The following is a 21,975-nucleotide window of genomic DNA, read 5'->3' as shown; positions in this document are numbered from 1 at the left end:
ATGAACATCAGGTGCGCTGACACAGTTTAGGCAATTACCCACCCCTGGTCTGGCTGTGTAACACCAGTGAGCATCTTTTTGCAGCTATAGTTATGCTGTTCCTAAGACAGATCTCCTCCTGGCAGGGAGACGGAGTGGCAGAAAGAAGAGCAGGCTGGGAGCTGAGCCCTCCGTGTTCAGCAATGGCTTTGCCCACTTTTAACTCATCTCTTTCCTTAGTTCTTTACACCTACCAACACCCTGTCTTGGTTTCTTTAAAAGCTGTCTGTTTATTATATGTGGGTGAAATCTGGTCATGCTGTACTGTTTATTAGTCCAAAACTGAGGTCAGGCAGGTTGGATTTCTTTCCCGAGTGCTTTTATAATATTTGTGTTAGCTGGGCAGCTAAGTGCTGTCAGATGTAGCGGCAATGGAGCTTGCTGCTGTTGAAATTTTTATGGTTTCATGCATTTTACAGCATCACCTGTCAGACTCCGGCAATCATGATGTCACCTGTAGTGGAATATATAAATTTGAACAGAGGAGACTGGAGCTAGGGGAGTTCTTCAGTAATCTGGGCTCCTTTCTCCCCTCCTCCTCTGGTGGGGAGGCCGGGAGGTCCTAAGGCGCGGCGAAAGAAAAGGAGCAGACCTCTCTTCTCCCCCGGGCTTTGCCCCAGCCGTTCTGCATGATCTGGGCAAAATCGCTGCCTTCACTCCGGCTGTAGTTTCCATACTGCCTCTTTGTTTTGCTGGCTGTGTCTCTGGGGATATGTTCTCCGGTATTCATCCCGAGACATGGGAAAGGCTCAGTCAGCGCTGGGGAGTCTCTAGTGGCTACGCTGTGGTCTGGTACTTTGTGCGTGGAGTGGAGACGTCAGATCTGGCAGCGGAAGCAGGTGCCGTGGGGGCAGGCAGGGAAAGACGGGACGAAGGGTGGCTTTACCAGGCAAATGTTTAAGCATTTATGAAGGAAGCGATGGGAGGGGACTTGTTCTCTGTGAATAAGCAAGGACTGCACGTCTGGGGTACCCTCTGCCTGTTGCGCTCATGGTCTGTGGCCAGCGCTGGTCTCACTGTGCTCAGCTCTCTCTTCCCGGGCAGTATTTGGTCTCTGTCCAATTTTAGTGTCACTGCAGTTTTGATTACAGTCAATTTACAACAGTAGTGCCAACACAGAGAGACTCGGCAAAGGCCCTCAGGGAGCACGAGGGCTTGTTGAGTGCAAGTTGGTCAAAGCCTAGCGGAGGTTTGAGCTGCGTGGCTGAGGGCAGGAGGACGTGCTCTGCTCGTGGCGTCGGGCACCGGGATGGACGCAACTCTGCGTGTCGCATGGTTGTATCCTCAGATCTCCCGCGGTCCACACGCTTCACTGAAAGAGGGGTTCAGAGATTAATGAAAAGACTCGACAACAGGTCAAATAGTGGCTCTGATCTGTGTTTCTGGAAGCAGGAAAATGATTGTGTTTTTTCCTGGTTCTTATTGGTTGGTGTAGGCTTTTCCCTGCAAACACTACCTTAATTAAGTATCAGATGAGCATTAAGATGGTATTCCATGTGGCTTAACAACCCTAAATGAAGACATGTAGCCCTACTGCTGAGCTACGAACCCTCAGTAAAAATGGCTTAAGAACATACTGATCAGGTTTTAAGAGCTCTGTAACTGATACGCATCTTATGGTATCGTTAGGCCTCAATAAATCTGTTTCTAATAATGGCTATTTACTGAGGTTTCACAACTACGCCAGAGGTACATATCTGTTACCTTGTGGTCCAGCCTCAATAAATGTGTTTTTAATAATCAATTGGTACTTCAATAATAAGCAATAATTGCTTTATTAAATATGAATTTGAACATGTTCTGCATTTCAGTCATACTGAAATCACCATCTTCTTTTTTTTTTTTTTTTACTCTGAAGTAGCTTTTACTGACCAGCTATTGGCACTAGTGTGCACCGAGCATTACCATTCCTTATAGAGCATCACTGACTTTGCCTGATTTATAACTCATGACAATATTTCCGTGCTTTGTTTCTACCCCAGCCTAAGCAGTCTATCAGTTGCTTCCAAGCAATTCTCCTAGGAGAAATGCTGCAGTCCCTCTTATGGATCATTAATTGGAAATGAACTTGGGACCTTCGGATGTAAATACACCGCCTGCTGCCATGCGACCTAGCACACCAACACTTTTAGTTGACAGTGCAGGTAATAGTGGTATGGGACTCTAATCTTTTACAGAAAAAACAATAATTGAAGAGGGAAGTTCATTTCTTGCAGTGCCATTGAGAAAGCTTTATTGTTTTTCAGGGCCTGCATCTCAGCCCAGGTCTTCAGAGCCAGGTGTTCCCATGGCACAAACATCCCAGCTCATCCGCCACCGACTGCCCTCCCATGCCGCTTCCAGCGCTGCGGCATCACTGCGGTGTGAGTGCTCGGCTGGTCTGGGGAGAGGGCTGCAAAGCATGGCCCTGTGCCTTGCTGGCCATACTATGCTGCTTCCTACATTGCGGTGCTCTGCGGAGAAGGGGGCTTTTGGCTTTGAAGTACGAGGAGGTTTGTCTCCTTCCCATCAGTGTCTAAAGCAAGTTTTCTTCCCAGGGCTGGTTCAGGATTCTGCTGAGCATGGTTGAGTGTGGCGACGTATCCCTGGACTTCGAGGCAGTCCTGGACAGGAGGTGAGGAACACAAACAATACCCATGATTCACATTGCTCCATCCAAATACCCAGTTGGTTCATCTTGCGTCTTAAATCTTCTCTAATTTGAGATCTTTACAATCTTGTACACCATCATGCTTGGAAATATTCTGCATTCCCAAAGCATGGCAACTGCTTGTTCCTGTACCTGCACAGAGGAGAGACGGGCACTGCTCATTCAGCACCTTCCACTTTCATTTCACTTGAGGAAAGCTTTGAATCCCCATCCCATCCTCACCTTCTCAAATGACCTTTCAGTGTTGGGTTGGACCACACTCCTCTCCCCTAAATGGGACCTTCTGCAGAGTGTCTAGCCACCCAGGGCTGTTAGGGGCTCTGAGGTGGGATGAGTAATTATCCCCCACTTTGCCACCCCACACAGCTCACCCCAGCAGGGCGAGCAGAGGAAGTGTGCTGCAGCTGGTACACCCCCGCGGATGCCAAACCCCTTTAAGCAATGAGAACCGTATGTGTGCGTCTGTGTTCCTTGCGTATGTCGAATGTCACTTCGGATTAAGGCACATCAAGCCATAATGGGTGCAGAGTTCGATGCCTTTAATTAGTCCAGTCAAAGGCAGGAATTCCCTTCTGTAGGGTGAGTCTGCTCCCATGACAAGAAGATTAGCGGCCTCAGCTTGTGATCGTCGAACTTGGAGTTTTCCATCCCACTTGAAGTCATTTGCAATTTTCTGTTCCTCACGCTGGTAGTTTTGAGGGGCTGGTTTCATTCCAGGAGGGCAGGGGTCAAAGCATTTTGGTGAATGGCAGGGAGCCCTGTCCCCGGCGTGTGTTTGAACAAGTCTGCTCCCTCCTGGACTTTCTCTGGGCTAGATATTCGTGTGTCTGTCTGGACCTAACAGGGAACCTAGGAGTGCACCAGGATCTCTCTGGGGAATGCTAGCACCGACAGTGGTGTCTGGTGGACATCAACTGGCCCACAGTATTGAGAGGTACAGTAATGAACACACCGAGGAGTAGAAATCCTCCTGTCTGGCAGCACATGCCAACCACGAGCTGCTTGGGAGGAGACGTGTCACCATCCTTCAGCTGTCTGCAGGAGGGTTGTTTGCTAGTACAGCAGCCGGTAGGTGGTTGTGTTTGAGCAGTCCCATGTTGCCGTTTGTCCCTGCTCCTGTTCAACCACCTCTCTGTCCTCAGGGTTATAAATACCTGTGGGCAGTGCTAAGCTCCAGCACTGTGGGGCCAGAGACACACCGAGAGCTACTCCGGGCTCCCGATGTCTGCTGCTGTTGCCTGACAGCTAGTACTGGCTATGGTGAACGCGGATAAAGTCTTGAATACCTGTGATGGGGTCTAAATGGTCTAAAATGTCCATTTCTAGGGTGTTACTGAAAATCCCCAACCTTTGTGTCTTTCTAGTTTATTTTTTCTTACGAATGTGAAGATTTCTTATGCCATTATATGTCACCCCATTACTGTAGTTAATATCAATAGAGGGGCAATATTTTAACTCCATATTTTGTCTTCTTTTTCTATCCTTTTCGTTTAAGCTAAGCTCTACAGGAGCTTGAGTTTATTGTTTCTTTGTCAGAGCTGTAGAAAGGCTTTTTTGTCTGACTGCTTGTCCATTTTCTCAGCTAAGTACAATATTCCTCCCTTGACTCTTTGGTATCCAGACATTTTCTCTTACTACAGCAAAACTATTAAACTTTTGACTTAAATGGATCTTCACTTTGGTAGCTTAATGCTGCCTTCTCTGAAAAATGAGTCCTGTGCTTGCAAGTAACTCTAAAGTATCTCACGGGTCTACATGGAAGCGGGTCAAAGGTCTGGTTAGCAAAGCGTATTCCTGACATCTGTAAATAAGAATAAGTTGTTTGGGAGTATACTAATTACTGTGGAAACATGTGAGAACTAGAGATGCTTGGGTTATTGTTGGATTAACTGCAGCAAAGTGAGATGTCTGGGTAAAACTCTGTATCGGAGATAAAATGATCACTTGACAGACCAGAAGTCTTAAAATTTAAGACATTCTTGGAGTTTTGGGACCAGGGTCTCAGCTGATAGAAGTGTAAATCGCTGAGACCAATAAGATCTTTCTCAAAACCATGCAGGTGAGATAAACACAGGCTGCAGCTTTTAGTGAAGTCGCAGAAAGCAAAATGCTGGGGTTGGTTCTGTGCACAGTGCTAAGTGATGCTTCGGGTTGGTGTTTCTGGAGACCCTCATTTTGGTTATTTTGGGGTAGTTCATAACCCAAACCAGTTCTCAAGCTGGGGGTTCTCACGTGCCCCCAGGGCCCTGTAGCCATGGGCAGGGAGGGGATACGAACACGGCCGTGACTGACGCTTCCTGCCTGCGAAGGCGGCTCCATCTGCAATAGTCAGGATCTGAGATTTAAGGTCAGGCAGGATGAATCATTTTCGGAGGCTGGCAGGTTTCCAAGTCACCCCTATCCTGGCTATTACCCCTCATAAAGACCACTGTGGTATGCTGGGTCCTTCGGTTGGAACAGTATTTTCCTAGCAAATTACTCCGTGGTGCACCTGGGATGCAGTGATTTATGAGACAGATTTGCATGAAGGATATACGCTGCATGTATAAGGGGAAATCATACACGGGCTGTTTCGCTGTGAGCTGGAAGGGGCCGCACTGGCCACGGAGGAGAGGAGGGCGAGGCGGCAAAATCCTGCTCGAGCCATCCGGCCATCGCCGATGGGCCCAGTGTTTAGTCAGGTGCAGCCCAGCTCGTGTGCATAACCCTCATGTTATCTTAGCTTAAATAAAACTTTATTGGGACGTGTCAGAAAGAAAGGCCTTGGCTCAGACACCATGAAAGGGAAGTTTATTTAAGTAATTACCAATGAGGCAGTGGGTGCTTCCTGAGAATTAATGACTGGTCAGCTTGATGGCCTTTGCACGATCCTCAGGAAACGTCCCGAGCTGACGGCCTGATGGCGCGTAGGAAAGTGCAAATGCATGTCGGGGTGTGATAGGTGGGTGACACTTGTTTTGGTGACTCTCGGGAGAGCAGCTCAGCAGAACGGAGCGGGGGAGATTCTTGCACAGCCTTGGGGGAATTCCTTGGCTCATTTAATTGCAGTGACTTTGAGCTGACTTCCCGAAAGGTCTTTGGAAAGCTCAGCTTTAATATCCTCTGCCCTGGTCAGAGGGAGGTAGCTGTGGTTCCCCCCCAGCCCCTGAACTCTAGGGGACCCACACTGGTTTACTCAAGCAGAGGATTTGGCTTGGTTGTTCTGACACTGATCTTGTTTGGTTTCCACAGCTCGTTACTGCTTCTCTTGCATTCTCGTAGAGGTTGCTTGGTTTTGTTCCTTTTTCAGTCCTGTACGAAAAGCCACTGAGCTTTCTAGTACTGTAATTGCCATCATTAATAATAATACCTTTAAATTATTCTATTCAACCTTTCTAAAATGTTTTCCTGACTATCATCTTCTTTGCTAATTGCCTTCCTTCAGTGTCCTGAGGAAACTTGCATTTTCTAGAAGTTATGCCATGGAAGGACAGGGGAGTTGGCCTTTACCATCTGGTGGAGAAGACAGACAATTTTGATGGGCCTTCTTGTGCCTGGAATGGGGAGATAAAGGCCCCAGAACACCAGTAACTGACCAAGTCAGGAAATATCTAGCCTGAGATGGGAGATGGGAGCCAGCTCTTGCAAAGGGGGATGTAGGTCAGCCCCTGCTTCACATTTGCTCATAGAGAAAGGGGCCAAGTGGAGCAGAAAGTAATGGAGGATTCCCCACATAATTGCACTTTGCTGTGCTTGCGTCGTGCAGAAGGATCTTGGAGCCCAAATTGACACGGCTGGGGTATTGCACATGCATGTGAGAAGGAAGAGAGCTGTTTTGGGCTTGGGACAGGTAACCCTGCAGGTGTGAGTGGAGGAACACTGGTGGATGCAGGGCAGGGGAGTGGGAGCACAAGAGCGGCAAGGGGTGCTGTGGGCTTCATTCTTAGCCGAGATGTAGCAGGAGAATTTGGAGAAGTCCTTTCCTGCATCCCCCAGAGCTGTATGAATTGCCATTCATCTCTCCACACATGCAGTGGCTGTTCCAGCTGCTTGTCCAATGGCTTTTTAACCCCAGATGTAAACTGGCCTTAGGAACCTCTTGCTCCCGTGTCCCTCTAATCTGTCCCAGGCACAAGAAATGGCAAATCATTCTGGGCTTTTCAGATCATCAAAAAGGCGTCTGCTGTTCCTCCCCTCTCCCATGCTGCTTGAGACTAAGTGGCCTGCCACCAGCTGGGTTAATGATGGTGTCAAGAAGTGGCTGAGATGCAGTGTCAATAGCCATGAACTTGGGTGGAGGGAGGGTTGCACTTGGTTTAAGGTCTGTCTCATCCTCATCTCCTTGGCAGTATTGCTCAAGGACACCAGCACTGTTCAGAAGTCCACTCCAGAGCAGTTTGTCAAAAGCCCTGGTTTCTAGAAAGTCCAGAGTGCCAGATCTGGATACCTGAGGTGAGGTGGCACACAGAGAGGCAGATGGGACATGTTCCGGGCAGGCAGAGCCGGGAAAGGTTTGCTGGTGGAGCCCAGCTTACGTTTCACTAGCAGGTGTTCGAAACCAAGGCATTTCTGTGACGCTGTAAGGTTTTGAAAAATGATCATTGTCTGATGAATTGTAATGAAAATTTTCAACTCCAAACCCAGGCTTTGCTTTCACCTAGACCCTTTATTCTCAGTCTGTCGCTCCCCTTGGTTCTGCCCAGCCAGCAGCCTGCAGGATGCCGAGCGTTAGAGCTGAGGAATTGTCAGCGATCAGGGTGCCCTAAATGCCAACAGCAGATGCAATAAAGGACTGTTCCTTTCCACTTGAAATGCCTGTTGCATTTGCCAGGCAGCCAACACTGTAAATTCGTTCTGACTATTTAAAAAGACCTTTTAAAGCTTTTGAATGGTTTCTGGCTCATTCTGTAGCAATAAAACCATAGTGCCTGAGAGCCAGACATTCAGGACCTTACCAAGTAACTAAATACAGGATACTTGGAAGCATTGTCGAGTGCTTAGGAACAAGATAATTATACTGGCCCTTACACCGTTGTTTGCATGCTCATAATCACTGTCCTGGGCTCTGTCTAGTGACATTTGGGGTTACTATGAAACAAGGAAAAGGGGTAGGGATTTGCAAAATGAGAATCCCACCTGCTGTGGGGTGGTGGAACAATTGTGTGAAGAAAACAGGCAAAGGCAGCAAGCAAGGTGGTGAGTTTTCCTTCTCATCCTGCTGCACAAAGCTAGGAGATCAAACACTGCTTGTCTTGTCTGCTTTTGTAAGGATAGATTTCTTCTTGTCCCTTCAGATGACTCTTCTGAAGGAGGCAGCACAGAGCTACCTGTTTTCTCTCCTGCCATGGTTAAGGTGGGACCAGGGCTTGCTTCCTGCTCTTCCTGCAACAGTTATTCAGGTCTGCAGGTGTCAAGCTTCTCTGTCAGGGGAATGCATCTCTTCGGAAGGGGAAGTACCATATATGTGCTATGCTGATGCTGTTTTCTCTAGACATCTGCTTTTCTTTCGGTTGGAGATAGGATAATGAGCTAGGTGGACCTTTGGTGTGACAGTTTGGTCATCCTTCTGATCTAAGGTTGAGCAGAAACGGTGGATGTTGGCTCTCATCCTGGAACAGGAGAGGTACTGAGCACTCATGTTACTTTGAATGGAAGCTGTGGCTACCCTGCAGGGTTGGGCCATCAAGGTGAGTTGCTGCAGGTCCCATGAGATCCACAGGCTTGGTTTGGTGGTGTTTGGAACCAGCGTCCTGTGCAAGGGAGGGGCTATCAGCCCAGGCCACCACAATACTTCTTGATGCTTGTTTTCCTACCTTGGTGATAACACCTGGCCTCCACATTTCCCTTGCCCACAGGAACCCAGGTCAGTTTGGGCTGCCTCCATCTTGGTTCTCTTGACCTGGGAATGGTGCTTAAGCCCTGAGGAGTCCAATCATAAGACCCTGAAGAAAGTAGAGCTCAGCAGCTTTAGTTAGAGACTGCAAGACTCAATTTAGGCTCCCAATCCACAGCATGGTTCTGCCTTTCTCTGACACCCATCATCATGGGAGCCCTGGGAACAGGCTGATGGTCACAGAAGTCATCAAAGTGACTTGCTGGAAGGTGATTCTCCTCCAAGTGACTGAGCGCACAGTGTGCATGCATGCCATGGTACCCAGTTTACCAGATGGCTCCCTGGCATCCAATCAGGGCTTTTCCATGCAGCAGGGAAGAATGTAGTTGAGAAGGCTAATAAATTGTCTGGTACCATTTTGGTCTTCTGGGAATGAGGACCTCATTGCAGATCAAATGTCTGATCTTTTGCTGGCATATATCAGCATAACTCTACCAAAGTTAATGGAGTTGTGCTGACTTACACCAGCTGAATTTACACCATCAAAAACCATTCATTTGCTCTGTCTCTTCTCCATTTTTCCCCTCTCCTTGGATTAGAAACGAAGTCTATAAAGCTAATATGGTCCCTGCAGCAGCATAACTTCCACAGAGTGTTCACTTGAAGAGGTTAAAAGCCTTATAAACTGCTTTACATTCTCTAATAATAGAATGCAGATGCAAAGGGGAAGGATTTGATGGTCAATTAATGCAGAAACTATCCAGTGCTTTGCATAGATCCTACTCCCTGGCTTTGAAATACAATGCCCAGTTAAAACCTTACCCAGAGCTATACCGAGATTAAAAAAATAATAATAATCTGCAGCACTCTAGGTAGCATGCTGCAGTTTTCAGGGTGCCTCTGTGCTGTTCCTCATAAACTCTTGGATAAGATTTGTTTGGGTGTTTCCAATTGCAACTGCTCCTGGAGAAAAGCTGTGAAGCGGCATTCAACTGGCGAAGCTGGAGAGAGGGTTGTTTTATGGAGGAAAAGAGGAGGGGGGGTAAGGAAAGTGTTGACAATCCCTTGTGCATTCTTCTGAAAAGAAAAGAAAACGATAGTTACTGTAAAAGTTCTGCCCTTCAGCTGAGTTATCCTGCGGCCTTGCTGCCGTGCTGGGCCAGGCAGTGCCTGCAGTGGCTCTGGGGCTGGGCTGGGCTGACACAGCTTCAGCATATTCCAGTAACTTATTCTGCCGTTGGGTTGAGTATCACTTGCTCCAGCTCTTTGGGGCAGATGGTATTCATGACCTGTGAGGACATCTCTGCATGCAATGGTGGCTCCAAAGGAACAGTGCAGTTTATGAGCAGACCTTATTTGGTGGAGTGAGAGAGGTTAAGGCTGCAGTAGTGTGGATGGGATCTGGATTTAAGGTGGAATGAAAGCCCTTCTCTTTCAGTAGTCCACACCACAAGTAGGAGCTGAAAGGGTGAAGGTAGTTTGGGCAGCGAGGAGCACCGGCAGTAATTGATCAGGGTAACAGCCAACCCCTTCTTGGCTCTAGAGCTTACTCAATGGCAAAAGACACCGATGTGGACATATATCACCTTCTTTTAAGGGCTCTAGTAATTTACTTGCTGTACAGAGTGACAGGAAGGTGGAAGAGCAGGGCTCTCTGCATCCGAGGTACCTGGAGACACTTTCTTCAGGACTGAGTCTAAGGGCATGGGCTGCCAGGTTGTCTGGACTGAGCCCGCTCCTTGGTCAGCGCTCACTGGCTAATGGATCTCCTCCGCATTAATCAGACAGAAGGGATGGGGATCACATCACTGACCTTAACCACCAAAAAGTTGGGTAGCTTATACAGCCAGTTGTTCGTCTGCCTGTGTGGTCAGTGCTCAGAGACTATCTCTTCAAGGAAATTTAATGCATTTTATAGTAGAGATCCAAGGAAGGCCAGTTCCTTTCTTGTCTCCTTCAATGTGCACAGAGCAAACTGGCAGCTGAGCAAAGCCAGTGGCTTGGGCAAGGATGCGTGGTGGTGGCTTCCCCTGGGCCTGAGCAGGAGGCATGGCAAGTCCATCTGCGAGGCATCAAAACCCTGATGGCAGCCCAGCATGTCTTGTTATTCTTTCTCTGCTTCTCCTTTTCTCCATTTCATGGTTTGTAAAGAGGACTAGAATATACAAAGTTTTTTTAAAAAGTCTCCAAAGCAACTAATAGAAAGAATAAATCTATCACAGATGGCCTAGAGCCCGTTGGGGATGGGGAGTCCTCCAGGTGGGTCTTCAAGTCCAGTTTAGATTGAAGGTTTCGACGTGTTTCTGTCTGAGCTCACACGCCTTCTTCTGCCCCTGGTTTTAGTCCCAGCTGCGTAAATCTCAGCACAGGCTGCCAAGGTCAAGGGGAATTGCCCAAGTTTGGAAAACTAGAACTAAATGAATGGAGCATGATATGAAAGCATAATGGGGCTGATTTTTTTTATTGCAGGAAGGCCTCTTGACACCGTTCTGACAGCATAAAGGGTCATTTACATCTATTTTAAGCAACGTAAAAGCTTGATCCTCATTTACACATGTTGAAAAGAAAATATAATATGTACCAAGACTAAGCCCCTTCCTACTGCCAAAGTGATGGAAAGAGACTTTAGTGTAAATAAGGTTCAGGCCTGTTTTCAGTTTCAGTGCCACGAACGTGCCGGTGCAGACGCAAGAAAGATGCCAAATGTATTTATTTTGGCTCAGCACCGTGTTTCTTCAGTTTTCTGTCTGCAGAAGAAAGTGAATGCACACGTTTTGGCTCTGCCTTCCATGAGAGCCACTGGAAGTGTCACTTCCTCCCTCTCAGGCGGGGACCGAGGACGCCATCCCAAAGGCCACCGCACAGGGGATGCTCTTGTTGGGCAGGACCCCGGGGGACAGGCGGCTGCTGAATGGGCACCTTTGTGGCAAGGGTTGCGAGTTCTCTGTTTCCAGCTGCTAAGCTGCTCCCAAGGACTCTGCAGCAACATTAAACCAAGCAGAAACCAAGGATGCACAAGCTGACAAACTCTGTTTGTGTCAACTAAAGAAAAGCAGCTCTCTGCCGGCTGCCGGAAATGGGCTCCAGACCTTCTCCTGGGGTGGAGGAGACATGGAGTAACTGCTCAAAGATGTGAGTAGTTTCCTAAACAGCATGATGATGACAATTACAGGCTGATAGGGGCTCAGTATTTACATCTCCTTAACTAGTCAGACTTTCAACCCAATCAGAGTCCAGGAGAACATTGCTCTTCCCCAAGAACATTGAAGGAGACTGTGATTTATCATGGGGCACAGGGGCAAGTGGCTGATACTCCACAGAGGTTCAATAATACGGACCATCTGCACGCAGATTGCGATGCAGCCTCTCCCCGTCCTTTTTTCTCTCCACGTAGGACAAGGGGCAGCCTAGATCTGAAGGGAGGTGCAATTTTAAGCAGGGCTGACGTGCCTCTGTGCCAGCGTGGGACGGATTAGAATTAGTTTCTGCTAATTTGCTCCACATGGAGCTTTCAGTTTGAATTCTGTCTCCCAAATTAACAGGCGGACCACCCTCTCGGTATCCTGACTGCTGTATTTCCCGTTGTGAGGGAAGAATTTCTCATCCATCCTGCTTTTCCTGTGGTTCAGGCAGTGTCGTACTCGCTGCTCCAAGGGAAGGGGTATCTGTAGCTGTGTGTATTCAGCCTCCTGGGACCCCTGAGCTGGTCGAAACCTGGGCAGTCATTTTGGAAAACAGCGAACCTTGAAGTCTGGGAGCAGGAAGGATGCACAGACCAGTGATTATTACCTCCCAATTTTTTTTGTTCCTGTCTGAATCCCAGATTGTTCCTGTTCAGGAGGCAGTTCTTAGTAGTTTTCTTAGCAGAGAAGCCAAAATAAGTCTTGCCAGGGGCTCTAATTTTTTGCAAGTACTCATGAAACCAACTGTTTTTGCAGAGTGGCATTAAAAAAAAAAAGCACAGAAGGTCCTGTGGCAGTCCTTCTTCTGCTAATGAAGACCACAGCTTCTCCAGCTGGGCCAGGCCCACAGGGCTGAAAAAGCTGAAGGCTACAGCATAGGCTCAGTTAATTTGGCTGAGGGTGCACTTGCACTGCAGAAACACCAAAGCTTCGTAGTGAGACGTGGAAAATACCTGCTCAGCCCATGAACTGATGGGACCCATCTGCCACCGCATGCAAAAGGTTGCACAGGGTGTATTTTGTGGGGTTTTAGTCACTCCAAGGAAAATGCCCTAAGTGAGATGGTTCCTTCAGGAGTCTGTTCAACCAGGCTTTCAGGCTGGAGATTCTCCCTAAAGTTCAGCCTTCATGTTCCACTTCTCAGGCCCATCCAGCCAAATTATTCATCCCTGTGTCACCTGCTGAAACTTTCTGCTGACTGTCACAAGGAAGGGCAAGCCACTGGGCTGGCCTTGGCCAAATCTGGTTTGATTTTTTTCTCTTTCTCAGGATGTATTGACATCCTGTGTGCCTTTGCACGGCTTGTTTCAGTCTCTCTGTGGTTAGGTTCCTACCTGAAAAACGATATTACTGTAGTAACAAACCCTCTCTTATGTCCACAACAGCTTGGGTAATTTTTGGCTACGTAATTTATCAATGAAGGTCTGGACTTTTCCAGTAGCTTCTGAGTCATTAAGGAGCTGTTTACTTGGAGCCATAACTTTTCCTGATAACTTACACTGAGATTATGGAGCACTTCTAGGAGCCCTGTAGATGTTTGGGTGCCCCATACAAACCTCAGGTAACACAGCTCTTGAACCAAAGACTTGCTGCCCATAATATAAGGGCAGAATGAGGCTGAATGTTGAGCAGTGCTGGCTACTTCGAGCCCAGGCAGTTGGGTAGGCAGTGGTGGTGTGAACCCAAAGTATCGTCACTAAGGACTGAGTTTTGCTCTGAGCCACCCTATCGTGTAAATCTGGAGCACCTTCATTGGAAGTGAATGAATAAACTCAAATGAATAAAGCTAAAGATACGTTTATAATGTTTTCACATTTGCCTGAGAAACAGTAACATTTCTTTCTGTTTGAACTTTCAAAGGGCTCAATATTTCATCTTGCTTTTTAAGATTTTTGTTATATTTTGATCCCAGCCTCAGTGTAAGAGCTAACTTTGTGCTCCTGGATTCTGACTATAATGAATGGTGTTTTGTGTGTTAACTGTAGTGATGTGTTTGCAGGCAAAGACTGGGGAAAGGAGGAGGAACAGAGTTTCTCTGTTTGGGCTGTTCCAAGCCGGTGCTTTGCAGAGTTCTTCCTGGTTATGGTCTGTGTGAAATCTTACCAATGCATCTGCGGGAGTTTTATAAAAACCGTCCACAAATTTATTACATCTTTTCAGCCAAGAAAGACTATCTGTAATGGTTCTAACTCAAAAGGTTTTATTTTGCCATTTCCCAGCTGGCATACTTCTCTTGGTTATTTCAAAACAGGTGTCTTAGAAATTTACCTACATTTAATTTCTCAAAAGCCTTTTTCACAGCCTGCAAATGAAACTAGACAAAGTTGGTGAAACATTTTATTTGATATCTAAGCATCTTTAAAACTTGTTTTTATTTCAAGTGGGGTGAATTTATCTCTGTGACTTTTTGTGAGGTCAACCTGGAATTATTTACCAGAGAAGCAAAGAAATAATTTATTCACCCAGTTCTGGGGTTTACCTCTTTCCCAGGGCCCAACAGTGAGTCAAGTCTAGCCTTCAGCGCTTTTACCTCTGTTTGCCCTTCCTGCTAATTTTTATGACATACTCCTGAAGTCAGTAAAATAGACTTTCTTAATGAGGGACTATCTGAGCCTGGGTGTTTATTGCTCTTCCACGATGGCTGGCAGCGGGTGTTCCCGTACAATGGGTCCAGCACGGAGGTGTCTTGGCAGATGACCGTTTCCCCTGTGGTTTTCTCTCTTTCCTGCCTGCTGGAAATATGATGAAAATATACCTCTCACGTGTAATTTGTCCTATATCGCATGCAAAAGATGGGAATACTCCTTGGGAAGAGAAGGAGAGCGAGCAGGTCATCTGCAGAGCACCCATCCATAGCACATGGGTGTATGCTTGAGGGCTGTGTGAGCACAGTCATGTTGGACAAAGGCATGGAGAGTGCTGAATCCTGACAGACTGGCGCTGGGGAGGGCTCTCGCTGGAAACGCAGAAAGCTCAGCAAAACCATGCTTCACCTGGATGTCCTGTTCTTCTCAGACTTCTTGTAAGGAGCAGCTTTGGAGGTGTTGCCGGAGGTGTTCCCAGTAGGAGTGTCTGGCTGATATGGTCCCTTCCCTATCTCTTCTGGACCTGGCCTTGTGACTCTGGGTTTCCTTGCTGAACCTGGTGTCACCTAGCTGCGGGTGCTGCCAAGAAAATGCGGGCTGCTTTGGGGCTATGGGCTGCTCTGGAGAGTAGAAGAGCGGCTGGGCAATGATAGTATTTAAGTGACCTGAGTCCTGTTCCTAGTACTGTCACAGGCTGTCTGCTTAAGCTCACTCTACCTCCCTTCTCCATCTTTAACTGAGCAGCATAATACTTCTTCTGTTTGTTTTTTAGAGCACATCAACTCATGCAAGCTGGAAAGCCTTTACCAATAATTCCCAAACACAGAAATATGTGCCTGCAATGTGGCACTTTTTAGAACAGCATCCACTCAGATGGTGGAGAATCCATCACAGCCTGGGGTGAGTAATTCCAATGGCTCATTACTCTTTCAATTACAAACTGGCACCTTCCTTGCAATTTGAATTTGTCTAATTTTGGCTTCCAGCCATTGGATGTTGATATGGCTTTGTCTGTTAGATTAAAGAGAGTTCTGCTGTAAGAGATCTCCTCTTTAGTAAGTGCTCTTTATTGTTAATAAGGTACTTCTTCCTCTTCTTTTTGATAAGCTAAATTATTAAGCACCTTAAGTATCTCAGTGTGAGCAGCTCCCGTCCATCCCACAGCCCTCAAACTATAATTGCAGTTCCCTCCTGAATTCCTATTCGGGTACCATTCAGTTGCCTGATAAGCACATCATGCCATTTGAGACGGAACTGGCAGATCTGCCACATCTGCAGTGGCACTAGATGCAGGTATCTGTGTTTAGGCACCTGAATTGAGCCCTCAAATGCCAGAATAAGGGTGTAAGATCCATCTCCCCTAACTTGAACCACCTACAGGTTTAGTAGTAGACTGAACCTATCATCTAGTCTCCTGAGTACATCTTGCTTAGTCAAAGTGCTTATGTGGTTTTCTGGTAACTAAGTCAATACTCACGAAGCTGCAGTCACCCAGAAGGTGACTCTGGCATAACGCACCTGTTCTGCTGCCCATTGCAGCAGCTGTGGAGCCCCTGGTATGGCTGTGAGGTCCTACTGGCGGGCCGCTTGGCAAGCTCACATCTGCAAAGGAGACTATCTAGGCTACTGTCAATTTTACTTCCGTGGGTTTGGGGGAAGATGCCATGTTTGTGATGTAGACCCATGTCCTGCTTTCCCCGTTAAATCTGGCAGGGATAGGTTGTTGATGCTGATGATTGTGGCCTCAGGAACAGAGTGTTGTGTCATCTTCTGTTGTTTGGTCCTGGGTATCTTAGGAATTGCCCCAGTCTTTGTGTTGTGATGCAGATATTGGCAGGGAACTTTCAGGGAGAGCCATCAGCCGTGTTCTCCACCCTCATGTCTACCTGAGGGGAACCTGAAGAATGCCGTCATTTTCTCACGGCTCTTCAGAATGTCTTGACTGGGGATGGCCCATGTTTTAATGATGTTTTAGAGCTGTTTGACACTATCCTGGCTTTTCTTAGTGTAATTTGGGTTTATATACAGTGACTGATCACGTGCCAGGAGTTTTATTATGGACAACAAATCTCAATTCAATGAAAAGCAGAGACCAAACAGCCATTGTTTAACCTCGCTACTTAGAACAACATTGGATGGCTCCAGGCATACCAGATGGGTCCTACCACCCTCACTCTGCTCTCTTTGAGTAATCAGCAAGTGGATGGGTTGCAGATTTCCTTGTGAACTGTGCTGTGTAGGAGCTTGTTTCAGGCCCAGCTAGAAAGCTCTGCTGTTTAATACGGGATGGTAGCAAGGGAGGTCTTTGGTGCAGTCTCTGGTGAGTTGGCCAAGGTGGGACTTCGTATCAAGTCTTTGCCACCACGCAGCTGTTAGAGTGCAGTAGCTGAGCAGAGTAACTGGCTATTTCACGAGACCGTATTTTTCTCTGTGCCAAAGGCGTTTTCAATTGATCCAACCATAGAAAGGCAGTTAGTCCTCCAGGGCCTGTGAATCAAAGGCTCCAGGAGATCTCTCCCTTGTGCACCGTTGATAAACTAGTCTGTCTTCACCACCTTAGCCCAAGGCTCAGAAAGATGTTTTGGAGATACTCTGCTTGCAAACTCTCATTTCATGAGCAGCCAAGCTCTGTGGAGCGTATTTAGTGAACGCACAACTAAATGAGACATGAACAGCCTGATCACGGCAGGGTAGAACACACAGATTCATTGCTCAGGTGAGAAGGAAGTGCGGCAGAGCACTGAGAGAGCCTGAAAGAACAAGCATGAGTGTGTATAATCCATGGTGTGAAACAAATGCTATAAATAACGGGCTGATGGAAACCAGATCTGTTCTGCGTATGCTTCCCATTTCTACTCCAAAGCAAGAAACTTGTTTGCAGTGAAACGCTCATACATGGCCATGCTTTGGCCTCTGTTCCTTCCCCCAAGGCATGTGCTGGTCCTCATGAGACCTCTAAAAGGAGGTTCTGGGCGTGACCTGGGAAAGGAATGTGCAGATCTCGTGAAAGGTTTCCTATCGGCCACTACATGTGAGGGTAGGCCAGCATCATTCATTTCATAATAGAAATTATCTTTTTCACTTGTTCCCCCCTGCCCCCATTTTTACAAAAGAAAAACACTGGGAGCCAAACTAAGTTGTCTCAGGGCAGAAGACGGCTGTAAAAATAAGTGCTGCTGATATCAACTTCCAGGGCTCCGCTATTAATAGTTGATATCTTGGTCTTTTCAAGCTGCCAGTCAAGTAAAGTAGAGAAGGCAGGAATTGCCATATGTAACTGTCTTCAGTGCTAAATCCTACTGTGAGCCACCAGAGTAAGTAAGTTTGTTTCTCTCTTGCCTTGGATTCATGTAAATCACCACGGCCAGTGGCATTAAGCCTGTGTAAGGCCAGTGCGAGCGGGAAGCGGTGGTACTGCTGGCTTCGGGGAGCGTACGGAGAGCTGAACTTTGGCTACCGGTTTTCAGGGAGTTAAAGGGAAGGAAGCATATTCCCCAAGGCAAACAGCAGAGACCCATTTGGAATAAATCTGCTTGCTGGCTGCACTCCTCATTCTGGCAGTCAGCTCATTTACGATTCAGGCCAAGTTTTGCACTATGGTCAGCTTTAACTAATAAAGATCTAGCATGGTACCTTGCTAATCTCATTAGATGGAGAGGTATGTTTTGGTAGCGGTTTCTGGGGGAGGACAAAGAGACAAATATGTTCAGCAATTCCAGCTCGAGCCATTTCTGTCAGATACATGGCATACATATATATATCTATATATGTACATTTCTGCTGTTTCTACTTAAATCTCCCACTAAAAATAGTGGTACCGAAGGCCCCAGTTATCAGTCCCCAGGGATAACTGCATTCCAGGCTGTAGGGACTTAGAAACTCCCAATGGTGTCATTGCTCATGGCTGGGTACTAATCCACAGAGGTCTTGGGCTCCTTCTTGTACCTTGCTTGGAGTTAGACCTACTGACCCCCCACCCACCATCAAAGTCCAGGAGAAGCTGTGTTGTTGAAGCCTGCTGATTTCAATGCCTTGTCCAGTGCCTCATTGTCAGGTTTATTTTCAGTGATGCCAGTGGATTTTTTCCCCCCCTCTGAACTAGGCTTTAAAAATATCACGAATTGGGCCAGTATTAATAAATGGCAATTCTTTCACTCGGAGTATGAGGCATGGCCCCACCCCGCTGAGCCAGGCTCCTCGCAGAAGGGGAAAAGGGGGAAACCTGGTTCTCTCTCCTTTTCTTTTTTGTTCCCAAACCGTTGTGGCTCAGTGCTGGTTTGTGTTAGCTTTGAAGTGCTCTATGGATCGATTGGCTCTCGACACTGCTCCTTGGGCCGTATCGGCAGGCTTTGCTCTACCCCCTTTCCTGATGCCCTCCGTGGTAGTATTTGTTAGGGGAGCCTCAGCTGCGGTTTCAAAACGGGTCCTGAACTGAACACATCATCACTGTCCTCCACATTTAGATGCTGTAGCTAATGCAAAGAGGGAAACATATTGACGTCGTGGGATGCACTCGATTAATCAATTGGTCAAGGTGGTCGCGCGGAGGCTTTGTTGCCCCTTATAAGGTTGTTCCTTCCCCTTCCTTGTGTCACAACAAAGACGTTGTGTTTTGCTGAATCCTTCCTTGCTTGGGGCCAGTCATTTATCAAAAGAGATTTCCATCTTGGACTAATAAGTCATCTTTTATTGCAGCCCACACTGCTCCGAGGGCCCATTTGTTTCCTCTTATCACAGTCTAATTATTTGGTGAAGGAAAATTTCTGACTATCTTGACAACAGTGGCCGAGAGTTCAGGAGAACCTGGCTCCCAGGTAGGGACATGCTTGTAAGCGTGGGAGAGGGGTTTCCAGGGGTCAGACCCCATCCATGGGACTGCTCCTGCGGAAGGGAGGACGGTGCGGGAATCCGGTGGGTTCGACATGAAACACCAAGTCTTTTTCTTTGACTTAACTTTCCTTTTGTGCATTTTTCACAGACAAACGCTCTCACATGCATCACACCCACTCACCTCCCACTACCCACCCACTCACTTTCTCACACACAGACACACTCACACTCTCACACATACTAATAAGAAATCCTGTAAATGAAGTTTTTTGGTCTTTTCCACCACCACCACCCCCCACCCCACCCCTGGAAAACTGGGAACAAAAAAAGAGTAAGAATTTGTATTCATACATACTTGGCCAGTGCTGGGATTGTAGAAGGGAGAATGGGTGGATGGATGAACAGATAGAAATCACAGCAGCATAATTAATAATAATGACAGAAAGGCATCCTGCTCCTATTAATAGTGCATGCACAGCTTTAATCAGCTCTAGCCACCATCCGACGGCAGACTTTAACTAAATCAATTGCTAGTTTCTATCAGAAAGGCTGTTCTGACCAGATTGATGGAGGGATCCCCTTGGTTCTTTATTTAAAAAAATGAGAAATTATTAATTTAATATTAATTTCTGCATCTTTATCTGACCCAGGATAATTCCTTTGTTTTATTCAGTGACCCCAGTGGAGCTCAGAGGCTGCGGAGGATGTGTCAGGGAGTTCCCCAGTTCCCTCTCCCCTGGCTGAGCATCCTCTGCTCCTCGAGCCGCTGCCTCTTGAGCTCAGTGCAAAGCTCTGAGATGGCTCTGGACAGCCAAGTTGGGGAGAGAACTATTAATAAGGGCAGCAGGGCTGTCTGCAGTCACTGTGCCACCGCTGTCTTCGTACCACGCTTGTTGCTTTATAAAGCATTTTGGAATCACCTGGAGCATGAGAGGTGCTCTATAAAATCAAACTCCATCTCAGTCTGTCTTGCAGCCATTCCCCTACTCTGAAAGCAGCAATAAATTCAGCTGGGCTACTAACGGCCGGTTGTACCACTTCAGAAATTTTCTTTAAAGAGAAGTTCTAAAATCTTGTTGGTTTATTAAGCATATCATACGTATGAATTGTCAATTGATGTATTGCATGCAAAAGATACAGCGAATATAATAATAACAACCTTTCCCAACGTTTCATTTTGAAGCCCCATTTACCTGAACTGAGCTGCTTCCAATAAATACTTCACTACGTTTCTTCTCCACAAGTGTGCTTACAACTTATGAAGCAAACACAAATGTTTTAATTCTGACAAAATGAGCATCTTTCATGCACCAGCCTCTATTCAGCACATAGTTTTGTAGCTAAATGGCTTTCTGATTATCATGTCCCAGGATATTACTTCAACTGAAGTGATATGAAATGTCATTAAAAAGTAATGTTCCTCTGCTTTGACAATCATATTAGTAAACATTGGAGGTTCTGCAGGTTATATGTCAGGCGGGCCGACACTAATGGGTTTATTAACATATACAGTAGCACTTTGTCAAACCTCCTTGTTAATCTAAATTTGCAGGTGACAAAAAGAAAGGGAGGGGGGAGCAAGAAGATGATATTTAAATACTGTTTAGGTTGGGCCACAAGTGAAAGAAGCCAGGAAACCCCGAGCAAGGTTGGCTGCTCCCTGGGCTGCTTCCCCGCGCTCGCCCAGCCCTCGCTCCCAGGCAGAGGTCTTCTCCAAGCTAATGGTGAACAAAGACACCCGTCCTGGAGAAGAACAAGTGCAATGCACAGGAAAGGGTACAAATGGATTTGTTTCAGGCTTGGGGGTGAATAGCTGCATCCCCATCTGAGCCAGCGGGTTTACGGTACAGGAGCAGCCAGGGCTGGGGTCTGCTGGGCACTGTGGGAAAGTCAGGGTATCCGAGTAGCAAATATAAGAGGGCAAATGGGGTCACAGGGACAAATGGGTTATCACAGGGACGTCAGTGTCCCAGAGACATCTACTCTGAAGTGCGTAAAGATATTTGTGCCACCTATAAACTAATTCTTGGGGAGGATCCAGGCAACGTTGCTGTGTAGCCTGGGCATGGCACCGAATAACAGTGCTGTGTGGCTTTTTAGCAGTGATGGAGGGCTGAGACCAGATTTCCACTAGGATTCAGGCAGAGGAAGGATGGACACCTGAGCTTCAGGAGGGGATGTGCTCTCTTGATGTCCTCAAAGGATGGGACAGTAATGGGGGTGGGAATTTCAATTGCTGCTGCTGGGTTAGCTGATGCCCAGCCCAGCCCAGCCGGTAGCTGGGCAGCAGCCCTGGCTGGTCTGCCACGGGCAGACAGGGCCACACGCCGCTGGGGAGGCTCTGGGCACCTCTGCAGAAGCCCCTGTGGTGGTGGTGATGCCAGCCAGTGGGTTTGGCTCCCAGGTGAGCGAGGCACAGGCTGTGCTCTTGCTGCTTCCCTCAGCAGTGATGAGAGTTGAATTTGGTCCGCAGAGAGTTGTTTACCCAGCAGCTCCAAATGCTTCCCCTTGGGATGCTAGCTAAATACCTATTCCCAGTTTTGTTCAAATGGCACCATCTGCTCAGTGGGCCAGAAGCTCTTCCAGCACGTAGCAGATAGAGGGGACTGGAGGCACCGAGCAAGCGAAACGGGGCCGTGGGGAGCTGCCCTGAGGGGATCTTCGGGGAAAGCCTGTTTCCACGCAGGAAATGAATTGCATCCCCGCACCCGCTGCTGCCTCCTCCCAGCTGGCAAGACTTTGGAAGGGGCGAGTAACAGCGGTGAAACTTTGTGTAGTGGAGCAGATTTTAGGGCTGCACAGGCACCTGGTTTGCTCTGGTGCTGGGAAGGTGGCACTGCGCCCGTGTCCCAGGGCCTGGTGGGGTGCTGGAGGTGG

This window comes from Pygoscelis adeliae, unplaced genomic scaffold, assembly GCF_000699105.1.
Source record: "Pygoscelis adeliae isolate BGI_AS28 unplaced genomic scaffold, ASM69910v1 Scaffold61, whole genome shotgun sequence".
Lineage (NCBI taxonomy): Eukaryota > Metazoa > Chordata > Aves > Sphenisciformes > Spheniscidae > Pygoscelis > Pygoscelis adeliae.
Note: the sequence above shows the minus strand (reverse complement) of the source record.